We start from the raw sequence: 20,779 nt of genomic DNA on the forward strand, positions 1-20,779 counted from the left end.
TGATTATGAGATGAAAGGCGTGATGTGCGGGGCTCATAATGAGACTGCAGAGTGATTAATACTGACACTGTGAGCCGGCTCTAATTACTCTAATTCAATCAGTCCCATTCCACTCGCCACACACACACATACACACACTTTCACACACACTCCATGTGGCTGTCGAAGACACTACATCACTTTTTCCGAGCTTGTTTTGAATGGAAGTCGGAGTGCAGTGATTCAGGTCGCAGTCATGTTTATGGAGGTGTCTGTGGGACATACTATAGCACTACAACCCAAAACTATTCTAAACACAGTCCAAAGAGTCTTACAGCTCAGTCCCAGCCAACACACAACACTACCCAAACTCTAACACAGCCAAAAGCAGCACATACTGCCAGCCACACACTCTCTCCAGCATAGCGTGGAGAAGGCCAACAAACGTGTGCATATGTGTCCAAGTAATAATAACTTTGTGGGGACCGAACGTCCCCATGATGTAAGGAAAATAGAAATCACAAAAAACCTGACCTTAACCTGAAACTTAAAAGGACTGACATAACCAAGCCATAAACAGGTTATGCTTCTTTTAGTAATAGTGTCATGTTACCATTCTCTGTGACTGGCAAGACACATTACACTGTATGATTTTATTCGACTTTAATTAGCTTGTGACATAAACTGTCATGGCATCTAGGATAATAAACTGTCAGTCATAACGGCATCAAGACACTTTTACACTTTTACACAGCATAACAGTCCATGATTATGTATGAAAGTATATGACATCATCCCAAACATGTTCATAACAAGGTTATAGCAAGTGAATTGTTGCCAGAAATGATCTTCCAACAATGACCTGATGTGACTGGGTCATTCGGACGGGCCTCATGAGGAAAATTACAAAAAAAGTGTCCCTACAAAACAAGCAGCTGTTATATGAAATAAATAGGTAAACTCTGCAGAGATAAAAGTAGTCAACGGGGTTATAAATAAGGGAACCTAGTCTGCACAAAACTGTCCGGCAGGGTTGCAAAGATGGCCGATGAGTGAACTTTGGTTTTGTATAGTCAAAGTATATTTGGTAACAGCAACAGAAAACAGTATTTTCTTTTCCATCATAATGGGACTATGGGAATATGGGACACACATGCTTGCCAAATGCCCTGAATAAAATCTTCAATCAGTTTCAATTCAGTTTTCCACTTAAACTGCTTTTTTAATTACAGACTGTAGTCCATCAGTTCCTCTGTATACTTTAATAGCCTTCTTTCTCCCTGTTCTTCAATGGTCAGGACACCACAGGTCCATCACAGAGCAGATAGTATTTGGGTGGTGGGTCAGTCTCAGCACTGCAGTGACACTGATGTGGTGGTGGCGTGCTAGTCTGTGTTGTGCTGGTGTGAGTGGATCAGACAGTTTTTTTTTTTAACATTATGTCCACTCACTGTCCACTCAGACACTCCCACCTAGTTGGTCCTCCTTGTAGATGTAAAGTCAGAGACCGAAGCTCATCTGGTCATCCTCTGTCCTTCTTCAGTGGTCATAGGATGCTTCTCACAGGAAGGCTGGACATTTCTGTTGGACTATTCTCAGTCCACTTTGGTGTTTAAACACTGCTGTGTCTGATCCACTCGTATTAGCGCAATCCACACTAACACAGCACCACCATGTCAGCGTCTGTCACTGATCAATGATCCACCACCCAAATAATAGCTGCTCTGTGGTGGTGCTGTGGGGTCTTGACCATTGAAGAACAGGGTAAAAGGAGGCTTACAAAGTATGCAGAGGAACAGATGGACTACAGTCCTACTCCGGTATGGATAATTTATCCCATTTATTCATTCCAAACCAGGGGTGGTCATAATATAATGAGGTGTGTGTTTGTGTGTCCATTTGCAATTATTAAATCATTAATAACAGTTACAAGTTTCTGTTTATTCAGACTTGTCACCTACATGCATCATTTTCACTGAGTTGTATGACAACAGAGATGTTTATGAACAATCAAATAATCAAACCAATTCAATTCAAATAATTAATACATTTATTTAGATTATATCTGTCATTATGAGCAGCAGTTCATGCTGTTATGACAAAATGTTAAAAGTGAAAAACGGCAGACCATGCAGACAAGTTCGGAGCAAAAATGTGCTGCAAACTGTACCACAGCTCGCTTGGAAGCGGGCCTAGACAGCCTGCTTGGAGGATGGGCGGAGTGTTCACACCTGTCAAAACGGACCGAACTAAAGACAAACTCTGACTGGTCCCCAACTGACTGACCCGAAAATGTTCTCTACTCCCTATACCTCACAAAGAATAGAAACGTGTGTTTGTGCGGACATGTATTTAGTACCTTATGGGGGAAAACAAATGTGAAAGCAGCATTTAGCTACAGCAGTAAAGGAGTTAGTGGAAACACTCCACAGTACCCAGAACATAAAGTTCTTGTGTGCATATGTGCATGTGTATCTATGCGATACCGATACTCAGGGAAGCCTCGGTACGACTGTCCTGACTGGCTAGTGAAAAATCGGCTCTCGTTGGTCCAAAGAGAAATAGAGAAATCATGCCCCCCCACACACACCTCCCTCCTCCTCTGTCGTAATTAGCCGAAGCCCGTTGACTGACGACCTCGTTAACGAGCGGCGTCACGGCGATCCCGCTTCACTTTGTTTCGCGTGGGATCAGAAAGGAAGTTGCAGCCAATTATCATAATTAAGCCGGTTGATTTGTTCGGCGTAGCGCGCAGGGAAAGGATGGCTCTCGTTAGCGAAACACCTCTGCAACAGATTTGGATTCACCGGTTCCGCTGCTGGGCTTGTAAACAAGTGAAGCGGGCTGATGGAGTTTTTTTTTTTTTTTTAGATGGCAAAGCGCCCCTTGCCTTTCAGCCTCCATCTCTCTCTCTCTCTCTCTCTCTCTCTCTCTCTCTCCCTCTCCATCTATCTCTTTCTCATGTACACAAATACACGCCCACATGGGTTAACGGATAATCAGCACTTGTTGGGGAAAGGGGAGGGAAGATGAATTGCTCTCCATTCACAACTTAGTTCGGGCCACACTGGGAGCTGATAAGAACACAAGCAGAGCAGAACCGTGCCCCGAGTGAGTGAGTGTGTGTTTGGATGAGTGGGTACATTTCATTTGTGAGTCGCCCTAGAGTGCATTGTCTCTTTCCTTCTTATCTCAGCTTGTGTGTACACGTGTCCAACAGGACACAGCGCTCCTGGCTTGTGATTGTAGGTGGGTTCCTATGTGCAAAGGGTGTGGATGTATTGTCTCTCTTTCAGTGTGTATGAGTGTGTGTGTGTGAGAGAGAAAGAGAGAGAGTGTATATACCTGTGCGTACACATTGTGGAAGTATAGTTTGTGGCTGTGTGCATGTATACCTGTGTATGTATATGTTTCTGAGCTAGGCAGGCCTGTGTCTGTGTGTGTGTATAAGGTGAGTGTGAATAGGGATTGAGTTGAAGGACTTTAGACATTAGCGGGTGAAAGGCTCTTTGTGAAGGTGGGAGAGGAAAGGGCCGAGGTAGAGGGGAGGGGAGGCCAGCAGGATAATGAACTTCATTGTGTTTGGTTGAGGAATGTGTAGAAGTATGGTTCAAATCAATGCCCCAAACCTACTATTGTCCACGCCCCCTCAACCCTGCCACGGCGACCCCCTGCCGGAATTAGCATGCTCCGCCCCCACCCCGCACACGAAGGAAGAAAGCGGTTAAAGTAGACCTGGGGGTAATCCCTGTGCCTGTGTGTGTGTGTGTGTGTTACATACAGGGCAGACCTGAGTGGGGCCTAGCTAAACCCTGCCATACTTGGCCTTAATTAGAACAGACACAAACAGTGGGCTGGTAAATTAGCACTGTAACCATGCACAAACCTCTGCTGAGCGCACACACACAGAAAGCTATCAGAGGACAACTACACAGTCAAAGGGGCAGAGACTCAAGGATTAAAGGCTGTCTTCAGAAGCCCACGGGCCGAGCACAAAAAAAAAAAAGAAAAGACACGCCGCCTCACCTGGCGGCACGGTAAAGGAGGGTAAGTAGAGGGGGGTGAGCAAGCATGCACGAGTGAGGTGCTTTGGATTGACTACGTTTAATTAGTGTCAGTAGATCGGTCCCACCGGAGTCGACTAATTAGAGTCTAACGCGTAGATGTAATTACCTGCGAGTGCTGAACATGTTTCATTTAACACAGAACCTCCTGTTTTAAACAGTGAGGCTCCCACGCGCTGTGCAGGTAGAAGCTACTTGAGTGCTGAAGCTGCATCTGGCAGGGCCTGGCGGTGCAGCTTCTAAAGAAGGCTCATCTTAAGTAGATCCAAAAAGCCTAGCAGTGCAGCTTCTCCAGAAGGCTTGTTCTAAGTCAAAAGAAAAGGTCTAGTGATGCAGCTTTTTCAGATGCTCTATCGCGTACCTTATAAACGGCCTGATGGTACAACTTCTCTAAAAGCTCCATACAAAAAGGCGGGAGGTAAAGCTCCTCCATAAGTTCACACAAAGGGCCTTGTGGTGCAGCTCCTCCTGAAGACTAGATAGAAATGGTCTGGTAGTGCAACTCCTTTAGAAGGCTTGCCTTAAGTCGATGGCATAGGCCTGGTGGTACAGCATCTCCAAAAAGTTTATCCCCAGCTCAGAGCCTGGTGGGGCAGCTCCTCCGGAAGGCTTGTCATTAGTCAATATCATGATGTGGTGGTGCAGCTCCTCAAAGTTAATACAAGGGACCTTGTGGTGCAGCTAGTTGAAAAGGTTTGAAACCAGAAGCTTTCATCCTAAGTCAACACAAATATACCTGGTGGTTAAGCTCCTCCAGAAGGCTCCTCCTAAGTCAGCACAAAGAACCTGTGGATGCAGTGCCGCAGAAGGGCCCCATCCATGGCCTGCTTTTGTCCTCCAATGAAGCTCCACAAGAGGGCCCATCCTTTGTTTTTCTGCAGACTTTCCCTGATGCATCTCCATATAAAAGCCCCTGAATGACATTGCTTACGGGGATTCTGCTGCAGCTCAGTGTGGGGGCTCATATTCCAGGAGCACAGACATACAAATAACCACTTGACGGAGAGCCTTCATTCGCACGCATGCTCAAAAGCAGGTATTTTACCACAGTTCCTACTAAGCTTCTTCATGACAATGACCATTGTGTGAGCTGCCTCACTTGCGCCATTGAACTGAGGGGAAATAAAACAGCAGAGCGGCACACAGAGAGGCTCCAGCACGAAGCTGAGCCAAATGTGCAGACAATGTAGCCGGACTTAGAATGCGCCCCATGTGTGCCCCCACTGCTCTCACTATTGCTGTGCCACTTTTCCCAGCGGTCCCTGGTCCAGATGGACCTGACGGCTCGCTCTAACCCCAGTGGTGGCTCTCCTCCATGCAATCGCGCTACAGTCGCGTCATGTCATTTAAAAGTTCGTTTTAATTGATTTCCTCCCCAGGAACAAGCTTTTCAGCTCAATGGAAGCCTTTCTCTCTCGCCTCGTAACACACTCCATGACTGTTTTTGTGTGTGTGTGTGTGTGTGAGAGAGAGAGAGAAAGAGAGAGAGTGTATGTGTGTGCATCTAAGTGGGTTTTTTCTTCTTCCTTTCTCTTTTTCTTTGGGTTTTTGTCGAAAGTGCATTAGCTTCCAAACAGAGTAATGTGGATTCGATTGTGAATCGATAGCACTCACCTCCCCGCAAGTCCCTTAGCTCAGAGAGAGAGAAGGAGGGTTGATGTGGGGGGGTGGGGGTGCTGTGTTTGTAAACAGTGCCATGGCAACCATGGCTACTCTGACACAGGAGCAGAACCTTCAGAAAAAAAGGTCAACACTTCCTTTTTTACAGTATGAACACACAAGCATGCTAACTACTGGCACATGAGTGGCAGAGGGACAAAAATGAGAGCGAGAGAGACAGACAGAGAGAGAGAGAGAGAGAGAGAGAGAGAGAGAATTCAACTCAGTTCAGTTCAATTTAATAAACTTTAATTATCCCAGCAGAGTAATTGCAAGGCTGGGATAAAACACACAGAATGGAAACAACATCCGCTTAGCAATGTACCATATATATATATATATATATATATATAGATATATATATATATATATATATATATATATATATATATATATATACAAATACAATCCAAAAAGTTGAACAATGTGCAAATTGGAGGCATGTGTGACCAGAAGGAGGCATATGACAAAGTCTGAGCAAAAGGGCCACAGGACTGTCCCTATGACTGAACAATCGTATACCACCTTTTTATTTAATGAAATATTTAATTGATTAATATAATATGTACTAATATATGAAAGATTACAGAGGCTTCAACAACTACATATAACTCAATATAATATCAGTGTTTATCAGTGTAGTTTTTACTGCAGCTAGACAACTTTTCAGGAAACTTACTTTCAGTTCTACAGTTCTACCTGCCTTGTCGGTCCATTGTTCTAAGAACACCAGTAGCTTCATGTGTGTGATTTGCAAACTTTATTTTTTTGTTTGCTTTTCTCAGCGAGATCTTCTTAATCAGATGCACATCATTCCTTCCAGTGGAAGGATGGACAGAAACATTGTGAGGTGAAAGCAGGGATTGATTTTCTCCTCTCTCTCTCTTTTAAATATGTTTAAAGTACTGTTTATCTGACGGAGGCAGTGTCTCATTTTCTTTGAACAGTTTTAGATTTTTTTTTTCCTCTTTCCCGTGTGAATTCATTGGAGGCTGGATCATCGTATATCTAATATCCTCAGAAATAGTTCCATAAAATAAAGATTTAATAACTATTTTGACGGGACATTCAATCAAGAAATGAAGGGTGCTGAAGGTACAAAAGTCCCCTACTATGAAGTGTTCTGAAGTTTTGACCTTAACTTGACCTGATGGGAAAAACCTGATGGGAATTATTGGAAAGGACTGTGTGAGACATAAGCATGATCATTTGATCAGGATCAAAGAAGATGATGGAGCAGAGCTAGCCGCTGACTATTTTGGAGCAAGTGTTTTTATTACATGCTGAAGATGACAAGTGTTGTGGATGTTAAGTGACTTTCACATTATACACTGTAACGGTACATGATACACCGAATCTCCAAATGGCTAGCTTGATACAGTGGCGAAAGCTCACTTTCCAATCCCAATGGAAAGCACTGAATGAACTCTTATTCGAGTGGGGAGGAACAATGATCTCCAGGTCATCAGTGCCCTCTTTGTCTGACTGTTCTTTCTGCTTTTGTCCCCTTGAGGATGAAAACCAATGAGCTTTGTATGTTTGGACAGTAAACAATAAGACCATTGTCACTCTCCACCAATCATGTGCAATGAGACTTCTGCACAGAACTTACTATAAATGGCATGGCGCTGCATGGCATTAGCTTACACAAGTGTTTCATTTCAAAAAGCAGGAAAAGCACTTTCCTTAGGATCTATACAGCACCTACTTAAGCCTTTTTATTGTGGCCAATTTTGATGTCATGTCACCTGAACAAGGGTTAGGATTCCTGACACGCTTTGGAATAAGCCTTTTATAAGTGCTTATATTGGCTTATGTCAGTTGTCATGAAAGGCCTGAGTAGGTGAGTAGATGATTATCTTTCAGTTTAACAATCTTATAAAAAAATAATGTTATTGTCTGGTCACTGCATGCAATGAGGTCACTTCCTATTTGTCACTTCATGTCCATTCTTTCCAGGTAGGTTCTGCGGCATACAAAACGAGGCTCTGAAAGTAATTACTTAATCCATAGGGGCATCATAGAGGCAATGCCGTAAGTTCATCTAGCATTACATATAATAAAAATATAATATAAATAGAAATGTTCATATATTAGTATAATAAGTTTTTTTAAGCAGGCTATGTAATGATTCATGATTCATTTAATATAATGATTCATCCTGACACTATTTGAGAAAGAAAGAGCATTTCTATTACCAAAATTGTCATGTATGTATAAACTACACAGGGTTTGGGAATAAACCTCTTCAGATGTTCATTCACATTCACATCTGTCTCCATGTAGCGTTACAGATGCCCCCAAAACAAACAAATGAGCGGATCTGCCGCCAGCATAGTAGCAATCTCAATGTTTTATTGTCGAAATGCTTTACTGGGGGTTTGGGTGATGTTTCAACCCTAATGTCACCACGCGAGACCACACAAAGCCACAGCCCTGACAGTTTACTGTATCCAGCATGGCTACTTAGTGGTGGGCAGACAGAAAAGGTGGTGTGTCTCTGTCGCTGGCCACAATGCGCGATTCTCAAAACTGCCCAAACAAGCCATAAAAATACCAGAGGGACACATGAAATCCCCACAAAACCCCCCACCCTACAAATCGACCCCGACTAAAGCTCTCTTTCTGGCTCTTTGTCACAAAGAATTCTATTCAGCGCCCAGTGACTTCTCTTACGACGCAGGGGCCGACTTAATGCACAATAGCCCCCTCAGAAACAAAAGGCAGATTATTAAGTTCACGAATGGGGGGGGGGGGGGGGGGGGGGTGCTGTTAGTGGTGATGGAGACAGCAAGGGGAAGAGAGAGCTAGAAAGAAGCAGAGAGAGAGAAATAGAGAGAAAGAGACAAAACGTGGCAGTTAACTATGGGCAGCCGCACATCTGGTGACCATGTGTGGTTGAGAGCGAGTGCTAATGATGGTCTTCCTGAACTCTCCACAATTAGCTGCGGCCCCGAGCGAGACTGTCCCTCCACACCCCAAAGGAGGAAGAGGAGGGGGTACGCAGGGAAGCCGCCGTCTGTCTTCGGCCATTACACTGCACGCGCTGCCGTGCCAACGCTACCGGCAGTGACCGCACCACAACGCCAGCTAACAACCCAAAGAAACGACGAAAAAAAAATAATAAAAAAAACGGCAATGGCCTTCTCTGCCGCTTTGAAGAGAATGATTCAGCCTCACTGTGAAAAGGAAGGGGCGAAAAAAAAAGAAAACAACTTTGAAAAGAATGCAGAGAATATACTCATCGAGACGCGGGGAAGATTGGAATGGCCATCTCGGTGACCCGTGCTGTGTGTGTCTCTTTCTCTGCAAAGAAACTAATATCCATTACATTCAGCACTACACTATTCAGGGGTGAACAATGTTGCAGAAGGTAACGGCCAAGGGTTGACATATGAGCACAGATGTTAAGACAAATTAATTTGTTGACTTCGCTTGGGCTGAATTGAGTCCGACGGACCAGGTCTGTGTTCCAGACGATTGTTGCGAACTATGAATCCGTCATGCACTCGCTGCGCCCCCTGATTCAACGGGGGCTGCTGTACCTGGTCAAGGTCTTTCAGGAAGGTTTTTGTCCGTTTCCACACTGGATGCAATTACGGGCATTGAGAAGTTGTCGGAAAAGTGTGGGTGGCTTTGTTCACTGGAGATTGGCAATCGTATTGATGCATTTCTGAAAGGTGTCAACTTGACCGACCCAGGAGACGGGAAACAGGGGGAAAGTTTCAGCAAACCACCACTTACTTATTATTTTTATTTATTTATTTATTTACTGAAGTTTGCTCGTGTTGGTTAAATCGTATCCATGTGGAGTTCTATCGTGTAAGTGCTTGTTTCTCCCTCTGGAAGTGGTTTCCCAGTGCTGTATGTGAGGCGTAGAGACCCTGTAGTCTTTATCGTATATATAAGTGTCTAACCCGAAGTGTTGCTGTATGTGTGTGTGAGTGTGTGCTGCAGAAAAGATAATTAATTGCGGACTTAAGACGATCTATTGTTCTTTCTCTCTAAACAATAGCACTGCAGGATTGTCTTGAGAAGACAGAGAAAGAGAGAGAGAGAGAGAGAGAGAGAGAGAGAGAGAGAGAGAGAGAGAGAAGACTATAGAAGATCAATAGAAGTGAACTTCAGCCTTCGATCCCTTCAGCGCTACACCGTTTCCACAGAGACTGCCGCTCCTGCCACCAACCATCACTCACCGCTAGACTGTGCCAAGTGATATTCAGTCTGGTATTGACTCTGCCACTTCATACACAGAGAGATTCCACTAATTCCTTTACATACAAAGTGAAGCTTAACAAATAACCTCAATCCTAAAGCCAGCACTGATCGACCTGCTAAAAGGTTCTGGTTCATTCTGGTTAAATACTGCTCTCAATCCAAAAGAAATGTCAAGAAATGTATGAGATGTATATACACAGTCTTGTCAGAATATTATGACCACACCTGTTTGAATTTGGCCCATTCTGTCAGGTCCATATACCATATAGGAGCACTTTGTAGTTCTATAATTTCAGACTGTAGTCCATCTGTTTCTCTGCATACTTTCTTAGCCTCTTTTCACCCTGTTCTTAAATGGTCAGGACCCCACAGAATCACCACAGAGCAGGTAGTATTTCGATGGTTGGTCTTTCTCAGCACTGTAGTGACACTGACATAGTTGTGGTGGCATGTTAGTGTGTGTTGGGCTGGTATGCGTGGATCAGATACAGCAGTGCTGCTGGAGTTTTTAAACACTGTGTCTATCAATTGTCCACTCTAATAGACACTCCTGCCTGGTCGATCCTGCTTGTACATATAAAGTCAAAGAAGGAAGCTCATCTGCTGCTGCAGAATTTGTGTTGGTCATCCTATAGTCTATTTCTGGTTGGTGGACTGTTTTCAGTCCAGCAGTGATGCTGTGGTGTTTGCTGCTGTGACTCATTGGTACCAGTGCAAAGCACACTACTAACATATTACCACTATGTCAGTGCTGAGAACCATCCATCACTTAAATAATTGCTGCTCTGTGGTGGTGCTGTGGGGTCCTGACCATTGAGGACCAGGGTGAAAGGAGGCTAATAACATATACAGAGAAACAGATGGACTACAGTCTGTAATAATAGAACTACAAAGTGCTCCTATATGGCAAGTGGAGCTGACACCAGGGGTGGTCATAATATTCTGATATGTCACTACACTGTCAGCTGTCACTACACACAGAAACCTTCAACCACATCATACAACTTTGACACCAACAACTGCCATACTCACATTATGTCAAGTGCAGAAACAGCAAAAAGGGAGATACAAGGTTAGGTCAAAAGTATGCATACCCTTCTTTCAGCTCATTAAACCTGAGAGTCACAATGTAAACGCACGCAATGACTGGCTCAAAAAGCCTAAAGCCGCAATGCAGAGTCACTCAGAGGCAGTCGCCGGAGAACCTCTGAGTCACGGTATAGAGTCGCTTCGGCAGTTGGCCCAACAGTCCTCTGAGCCACGATGTGGAAAAAATTCAGAGCCACGATGTAGCATTTCTTTAGCTGGTGGCTGGCCATGAAGTTGGTTTAACTGTGCTGTGATGTAGCCACTCAGCCAAGGTCTAGAAGAAGACCCAAACTGTCACCCTCAGCTGAGAGGAAACTGATTCAGATGGTCAGGAACAACCCAAGAATCACCAAGGCACGTGTCTGCCAAAAACTGGAGGCTGCATGAACACCAGTGTCACTGTCTACATTCAAGAGAATGGACTGAAAGGCTGCTGTCCAAGAAAGAAGCCCCTGCTCCAAAATCGCTCCATTTAAGTTTGCAGCTAACCACATGGACAAAGAAAAGGCCTGTATTCTTTTCTTTTTATAGTCTTATATAGATGAGACAAAGATTAAGTTGTCTGGGCACGACGACTAGGACAAGTAAAGGTGAGGCATTAAACCCCATGGTAGCACCATGCTCTGGGGCTGTTTTGAACTGGCACATTGGACAAACTGGATAGAATAATGACAAAAGTGGACTACCTCAGAATTCTTCAGCATAGCATCCAACCATCAGCTGGACAGTTAAAATGTGAACACAATTGGATGTTTCAACAGCACAGTGTTTCCAAACACACATGAAATATGGGTAAGCATTTGGAATGCCCTTCCCAAAGTCCTGACCACAGCCCTTAATTGAAAAAGTCTGGTCTGTAACACAATTCTGTCAAGAATAACAGTACAACCAGAATTCCACCAGAAGCTTGTTGATTGCTATCAAAAGAGTCAGCAACTTGCTACAGAGTACTAACATTATGTGTGCATTTATCATTTCTGCCCCCCAAAAGAAATCTCAATATTGCTAAGCACATCCATTATAAGTGTATAGAAACTTCCACGAAAACACACTCACACACACACAAACACATAAACATATATATAAGCTTTACGTATAAAATAAAATAAAATAGTACAGTGTGTCTTCACCAAATACCAAAGAGTCTTATATCCCCATGTGTTCTGATGGGACAAATCACAGAGAAAGGAAAAATCTTACATTTAATAATAATTGGTTTATGCTGGTCTGGTCTGGTGTATGGTCTGGTCTGGTTTGCTGGTATATGCCGGTTAAAGGGCAGGGAGGATCAGGGCAGGGTAAATGGCAACTGCCTTTTTTAGATTATGTAAGAGCGTCCACCAGTCATCTAATGCTAGCAGTGCTAGCTCATCTACATGGATTCAGTGGTGATTTTCTTACCTTCAAATCTGTCTTTAATTTCGAGTCATTTGAAGCTGGGAGACTATCTACTGCTGGAAGGCATCATTTGCAATGGACCAAGATATTCCTTTCTCTTTTATCATTGATCTTTTAAAAATTGTATGTTTTTTTATGTCTGTTAGTAAATGCATTTTTCCAGTCATGCTGGGAAGACAAGCTCAAGATTATCCACAGAAGGCAAAAAAAGTCACATCAACAACATCAACAACAGCAACAGCATCTCTTGTATTTTGTAATTTAAGCAGATGCGGATGCAACTGTGCTACATCTGCCCAGACGGCATTCACTTATCTATATGTGTTACTCACTATGTTCACACTGTTGAAGCAGCCCTTCAACACACACAGCAAGTTTCACAGACCGTATGTAGTATGCACTAACACACACAGGAGTCAGTGTGTTAAAATAAATCACAGTTATATGGATTTATGTTTGAAGTGTTCCAACAGTGCTTGGAAGAGGGGTAAGAGTGCTCAGTTACATCACATGTTTCCATAAGCTCCTTAACATCATATACAACACAAATGCAATGCAGCACTGCTGCTTAGGGAGAGAACACAAATCTTGCATATTTGCCTGTGTGTAAGTGTGTGTACTGTTCGCTGTATCTCCATATTTATGGGAGAAAAAGACTGTGGCCGAGTATGTTCTGTATGTCTGTGTGTCTGTGTGTGTGTGTGCAAAGCAGCAAAGCAGGTTGTAGAGATAACTCAGTAGGATTTGTACAAGCTACAGTAGAAGTGTAGTATATGTTAAACTAAAAGCCCTGTTTATTTTATACAATGTAAAATGTGGATCACATATGAAAGGCTGATTCCAAACATTTGGGGCCCTAAGTGAAATCCTACTTGAGGGGGCAGACTTATGCCCCAATCATTTTATTTTATATGCACAAATGAAAAAAAAAAGATTGCTATGGGACATGCAGACTATTTAACTGCATAAAATAAATAAAACACAAATAAATAAATGAATGGAGAGCAAACAAACAGCATGGTCGCATGTCCGTGCACCCTGAGCAATTGCATATAACGCTTATAGCAAGACACAACCCACACATATGCTTTATACACTCATACAGCACTTTATTAGAAAGACCTGTACAACCATTTATTCATGCAATTGTTTAATCAGCCTGCTGTGTGGAAGGAGTGCAGTGCATAAAACAATGCAGATTAAACATTCACATCAACTATCACATCAACTATTAGAAAAATTAAAAAATGTGATTTCAGTCATTTCAGAGTATAACTGCTGATATCACTGGGATTTTCAGCACAACAGTCTTAAGAATTGACTAAGAATGTTGTAATAAACAATAAAACATCCAGTAAGCAGAGATTCTGTGGATGGAAATGCATTGAGAGGTTAACAGAGAACAGCCAGACTGGTTTTAAGCTGACAGAAAGGCCATGGGTCACCATGTCAGGTCCCACTTTTGTCAGCCAAGAACAGAAGGCTGAGGCTGAGATTCCTCATATGATATACATATGATAAGCCCTTAGGTTTTTGATGCTGCACAGCTTCAAAATGAGCTGGATTTTCCAGGAAGGTTTTCGGCTACTCCTTATTTCTTAAAAAAAAAAAAAAAAAAGAAATCTGCATATGTTATCATTTTCACTTTTTCATCACTTGTTTGCCTGTAAATGCATTTTCTAGCATAAATATAATAAGGAACAGATAGTGTGAAATGATACATGGTATGCTTATATTTCTACAATTTTGTACCAGATGTAACAGATTAACAGTGTTTTGCTACCAGGTGACAGCAGGTGATGTTGCATGTTTCTATGTAGTACAAAGAACTGTCTGGTGACATCTGGTCATGGTGTCATCTAGTGCAGCTTTCAATTTGTAAGCTTTACTATTTAAGCTTTACTACATTGTTCCAACAATATGTGACATGAAATTTCTGAATTATTAGTTCATATCATTTTTTACCATTCCTGCAACAATGGATGACTTACTTAATTTAATAACATCTAGAAAATTTGTTAGCAAGTAACATAATACAGGAAGATGACAAAATCCTGCAGCAAACAACTTGAGTTACACATAGAGCCCAGCCCATTCCTTTCCCCTCTACCAGGGGTGTCCAATCTTACTTCATTGCAAGCTCTATCAGGTAGGCACCTCCCTACCTGTGTTGCTGTGGTGGATTATGATCCGATCAGCAACACGTTCACCTATCATTACACATTTAACTACGTAATTATCAGAAGATCCTATATTTAACAGTTAAGGTTGCTGTGGCTGTTTATGATCAGATCAGCAACATCTTACATTAAGTGAACTATTACATAATTTACCATAGAAATACTCACTCATAACTGATTGTAAAATAAACAAATGCCTTGGCACCTGGTAGCAAGTATTTTACTTTAAATGATTGTTTTGTGATGGAGAAACTGTAGCAGTAAAACTGTTGTTTTTGCTATGACTGTACTACACAGTATGTGTACTTGTGTTAACACTCTACCGAAGGATGACATGCGGCATTATGTAAGTTATGATGGAAGGTTTTTGTGGGTGTCGTGTCATGAAGTCTCTTGAAAGTCTTACAGAAATTTCTAAAGCTAACTCTAAACCTTAACCTCAATAACAAAGAAATAAAGAGAAACATACAAAAAAATGGCAAAACCGGTTTTCAAGACTGTTGTCCTGAAAATTTATAAACACACCCTATATTAATGGCTACTTTCACCTTACCAGGCTGAAGTGACTCAAGTCAGATTTTTTGGCCTTAATATGGCCTGTTTTTTTTTTTTATGTCGTCCTTAGTGCTGTTGGTGATGAAAGCCCAAACTCTTTATAGGCATGTCTGTTTACTTGCCAGCTTCTTTGGATAGCCGGTTGCTTATTTCCAATCACACCAGGCCATTCTTCTATCTCTATGAATGAGGAGATACCAAAATGCTGAAAACTTCAAGTCAAATTACCGCTTCAAAAACATATTTTGTAGGCAAAAACCAACCTGATTGGCTAGATACAGGTACAGGTCACTTACATTAACGAATGCAAACTGTCAGCATAGCCAAATCAGTTCTGAGCAAAAAATCGGAGTTGAACGTGGCCTTCAGCAGGTGGGCAGCATGAGCATGGTCGATGCAGCTTGTTTCCGAGTAGTTAAAGAGAGAAGCATCTGATCTAGGATCTGGTCTTTGTTGTTTGTGTTTATGGACAAGTTCAGGAAGAATGGGTTTGGAGCCGGCCAGGGTGGAGAACAGACAGCAGCAATGGCCTGATGTATCACCTCTAGGTATAGAGGCACTACTTTTAATGTGAATGTCTTTACTATAGAGTACAGCATGCACTACAGCAGTGTTCTCCTGTTTGTTGGGCACTGTAATGGCAGACAGAGTGAAGAGAGGTGGAGGGAAGACAGAGAGTGTTCATCTGTGTGTGTGTGTGTGTGTATGCATGTGTGACCATGGTGGCAGAAACGTGCAGCCTCTCTGTTCTGGCAGTGGAACAAGTTACCATCTGCTGAAGCTTTGTTTTTTAGACCTGAGACAATGATGAACCAGCTGTACATGTCTGTGTTCGTGCGTCTGAGTGTGCCTTTGGTGGGGGGTGGAGGAAGCGGCAGAATTTAAAGGGACAAACACCTGTGAGGTACCAGCCGGATGCATTACATGATAACACCTCTAGACTTTTAGAAGCTAGGGCACATAGAGATGTCTTAGTCTGGGTCTTTTAAAAGTTGTTGTTTTTTTTGTTTACCAAATTTTTCCCTTTTTCTCCAAAAAAGGGATAAACTGATACTCCCAATTAACCCACCCATTTGTAACTCCCCCTAGACCTAGCAATGCTTCCAACACTGGGAGATTAAAGACACACTTTGAGGAAAGCATTGGGTCCCTAGCTCCAAATTCTTGCTCTCACAACAGCTTTCCCATTTTGAGGGGCTAAGCTGCCCCTCAGTCTGTCTTTTTAATGCACATGCATAACCTCTAAAAATCAAACACTCTGGCATAACCTGTGGAGGCCACAATCATTTCATTTGAACCGAATTAACTGACTGGATGGATGGCCTATCTACCTATCTCACATCCCTGCCCAAGTCCTTGCACTTTGCACGTGTACTCATTTGCGCATGTCCAAAATCTATCATACTGTTTCACACACACATACACAGCTGTGGGAGACAACTACTGGTGATTCCTGCTTTTTTTCTCCACTGTTATAATGTAGGAACAGCTTAGCCAGTTTGCATTGCTCTGCATGTAGCAACAGTTTAGTAATCCTTAGGGTGTAATAAAAGGCAAGGAGCTAAGGGGTTAAAGAAATAGTGGTTGGATAAAGCAAATTGTCAAATCAAGCTTGCTGTTTTTTGTTTTTGTTGGACAGGTAATTATCTTGTTTGCTTTGTGTATGGGGAAATCTGTTATTTTCTAAAATTATGTAGTAATTATGTAGTAACATAGCTAGATAGTTCATAGTCCAATGCTAACGTCCACCAAGCTGTAGGTGTAAGCTGGCGCGCTGTGTTCATCAAGTAATCTGTGTGTATATGTTTTACAAGTCTTTACAAGTCATTCGAGTTTTGAGCGAGTCTTGGTCGTACCTATCTTAGCTTATCTTATCTTATCTTGTCTTATTAGCTGATGTAGCTAACCAGCTTATTTGTGTTTATGCCGTAAACCTCCACACCTCCGAAGCATAGATTCATGAAACCACCACCTTCCTCTGGCTTTAAAAGAGATGTAGCAAAAAAGTTGTGCACTCACAGTTTATGTGTGGCTAGTCAAAGACAGCTAGATTAACCACAGTTGATACACAAAGCATCTACGAAGCAGACGACTTATGTTTGAGCTGTTTTCATTTGCATCTTTTTGTAGATAATGTGCATTCATGTCACCTCGACAACAGTGGCATTAATAGAGTGGAATGAGGCAACACAGCCCTTGATCTTAAGCCACTGAAATATGCCTTGATTGGCACTGATTCTGAAATGTCCAAGCAGACTGGGAAAGATGAGACTGGGAAATCCCAACCAGTAACAACATTACGGCACAGCAGAGGTCCATCCTGGAGCCTGGAGCATCAGTGACAGCAATTTCTTTCGTGTTTGATATGCAGCGCGCTGCCTCTCCGGTTGTGTTTCCACTCGCCGTGACAAGAGTCCGAACAAAGCAAATTAACCTTGAAGACTAAACAACTCTCGTTTGCCTCTGAGTCGGCTTTAGAGGGGTGATTAAGCATGATTGATTGCAGTTTAATTCACTGGCAAAAATAATTGTGTCCGTTGTTTCATTTTCAATCTTCATTACGGCACGGGCACCATGAGAGGAGACTGACAGGAAACGGGAAGGCGCTCAAAGGCAAAGGACCAAAGGACCTTCCGAAAAGAGCACAGTTACTGCTACAGTGCATGCATCAGAGAAGAATAGGTGCGATAGGTTTCTGTTGTAGTCAAACTATTAGAGAAAGCATGAGAAAGCAAGTTTTGCCTTTGATTCATTTAAATTTGGCCTGGGTTCTTCTTTTAATTTCACAATTTTGACCAACAGTGGGGGGCAGAAATGTGGACAGGGATATGTTGGCAGGTGAAGTCAAATACTGCTAGAAATACATACACTTCCTAAACAGTGCTTGGCTCTGAATTATGGTTATAGAAAGAACATTAGGCTGGTATAGAACCTTTACAAAAACAGGAGACTGGAGAGAGTTCATTAGGAACTGAAAAGTGGTTCCTCCATGGCATACACAAAAACACGCAAAGACAAATCAAAACACAGGTCAGCACCATGACGAGGTGGAGAGCAAGGATGGAGAGAAGGTTTGACACTTAAAAAAATGGGCAGAGACACTTACACTCTATGCAAAAGGGTGCTGTTTGAAGTTGCATCCATTGCACACACAGATTGTCTAGTCCCTGTAGAGAAGTACTGCCAATGGAACAGGACTCTCTGGCACAGAGAAACATGGAGTGGAACTGTGTTCTTTGGAATGATGGTTGGTGCTCCATCCAATACTTTTGGAATGGGTTGGGGAGTTGGGGATGGGGTGGGGTGGTGTTCAACCAACATCCCAGCCTCACTAATGCTATTTTTATGCAATAATGCAACCAAATCAAACCATAATGCAAACCAAATCCTCACATAATGTTTCAAAATCTTTTAGAAAGCCCAGGACAGTAAAGACAGCTACTCCAACAAGAGCTGGAGACACTCTTTTTCAATAGCCTTAAGTTTGGGAAAAACTATAAATGAGCAAGTGTCCCAACAGTTTTGTCCATGTGATGTATTTAACTTGTTGTCCTCATCTGCTATGTAGAATTATTTCCCCACCAATTTTTTACATTTTTAACATTTAATTTTAACCGGGTATCCAAATGCTTTTGAGCTGCCATGGTTACATACAAAAAAGAAAACACTGCCTTTACTAAAGAACATTTCGAGAACCCTTTTTGTAAAGAGAAATGTTTTATGACATCCAGCTACGATAGGGATTCAGTGACATTGATAAATGGATTATTTGACCGAGTAAGTGACTGACTAATTGACTGACCTCCTCTTTGACTGCCTGACACACTGATTGTCAGACGTCATAATGGACGTCTTACAAAATATGTACTCTTTCAAAAAAAACAGTTTACTGATTCCTCCGACGTCTTGAAAAGGCCATTCAGTGCATTGTGCATCTCTTGTGTAGTCTCCCTTTTCAATGGCCAGGCTTTCTCTAGTGAGAAAGTTGCTAATGAAAAAGTTTCAGCAGCATTGAGTGACACTCCCCTCCACCCCCAACCTATTCAAAAGGAGTGAGAGTGAGTGAGCGAGTGGGGAGAAAAATGCAAGGTTCAGGTCAGACTCATCTAATCGACTTCACAATCCATGTTTTCTCCACTTAGAACAATGGGGGTCAGGAAAGAAACCTCTGAACCTTCAGAAAGACTCGCAGAATGAGTGGGAAAAAACGACTTGAGGTGACCCCAAGCAATTACGGCTTTCTCTTTGACAGAGTGTTTCCAAAGCACTGTAAATAACAGTTGATCGGCACCTGCTTTGAGTGATTCCCTGCAACCGTTTATTCTCACACTCCACAACTGAGTTCAAAACGAACATGGGATATCTTGCAGGCAAATTTCAGTGTATGTAGCGCAGTGATATATCTGATATTATCCCACCGATGAGCTGAGTGGTATGCCATTCCTGAGGGTACCCCAGGACAAGGATTGAGAGTGAAAGATCTGGTGTTTCAGCTTGATGGCAGGCGTTCGATGAGCATACAGAGTTTTAGGCAGTGTTCCGATGGGAGCTGAAAGGCTACTGCAACACACAGACATATACATGGAGCATGAGAGGCAGAGTGTGTGTAAAATGCGATGGCCCCCTCGCGTTTGAATTGGTGGGGCACACCCGAGAGCATGCGGTGAAAGAGCTGTTTGATCACACTGTCCACACAGCCAGCCATGTTAACTGGCCTTGTTACACACAGAGGAGCCAGTCTAGCACTAGAGGGAGAGAGAGAGAGGGTAGTAGAGGAAGAGCGAGAGCGAGAGAGAGAGAGAGAGAGAGAGAGAGAGAGTAATGAATGTGGCTCCTGTTCTTTCAGCGGTGTCTCAGACTTGTCCAAGAATAAACAGGAAATGCAGCTGTGCATGTCTCCCTCCCCCTCTTTCAAATACTTCATCCCAAAATACACCACATTCCTCCAGTGTCCCCAGCCCCTAGTCCCTACATCACACTTACGCAGGCTTGAGACAGGCCACCGAAAGAGAGAGAGAGAGAAAGAGAGAGAGAGAGCGAGACAGAGACAAGGGAAGGGGGGGTGTTTAATTTGGGTGGTGAAGGAGGAAAAGTTCTTAGAAACGTCCCTGACTACGCCCACCCTTCCCCAATTCCACGTCTTTGTACCCTGGGCTTGATAGTTAAGAATCTGGACACGCAATTGCACTATTTTACTAATCCCCCTTTCTTTAATGTGCATGGAGCAGAATAGTGGCTTTGTGGCAGTCGACAGTGTGGTAAAAGGGACTATACAGTACCAAATTGAGGTCAGCCAGAGACAATGGCTGCCCTTCAGCGTTTATTCACGCGCGCCCCACAACTCTATCAAACGTGTCTCTCTCCCCGCCAAGCCTTTCTTCTCCCCATCACACGCTGCAACAATGAGAGCGGCCTCCCGAGCAGACCACGGGCTCCGGTGTTACAGTCACACAGGGCTCTCTTTCGCTCTCTCCATCTTTCTCTAGGACTCCCCCGACAAGGCTACTGAAAGCTGAAGAGCAAGAGATCAAACTGCAGAGTCTTCAGAGTGTTTTTCCTGCTTCTGCGCTGCCATCGGAGAAGGCAAGGCGCCTGTGCCCAGCTGAATTTGCGAGGCTCCGACAGCGTGGGGTCGAA

At 43.0% G+C, this 20,779-nt stretch overlaps 1 protein-coding gene across 3 annotated transcripts in view; it reads right to left on the bottom strand.

Moving 5' to 3' along the window:
- The window catches only part of sox5 (SRY-box transcription factor 5), a 262,222-nt gene that overhangs the window by 131,601 nt on the left and 109,842 nt on the right, over nt 1-20,779 (bottom strand). The gene's annotated exons all lie outside the window — the stretch shown is intronic.

This window comes from Salminus brasiliensis, chromosome 2 (assembly GCF_030463535.1).
Source record: "Salminus brasiliensis chromosome 2, fSalBra1.hap2, whole genome shotgun sequence".
Classification (NCBI taxonomy): domain Eukaryota; kingdom Metazoa; phylum Chordata; class Actinopteri; order Characiformes; family Bryconidae; genus Salminus; species Salminus brasiliensis.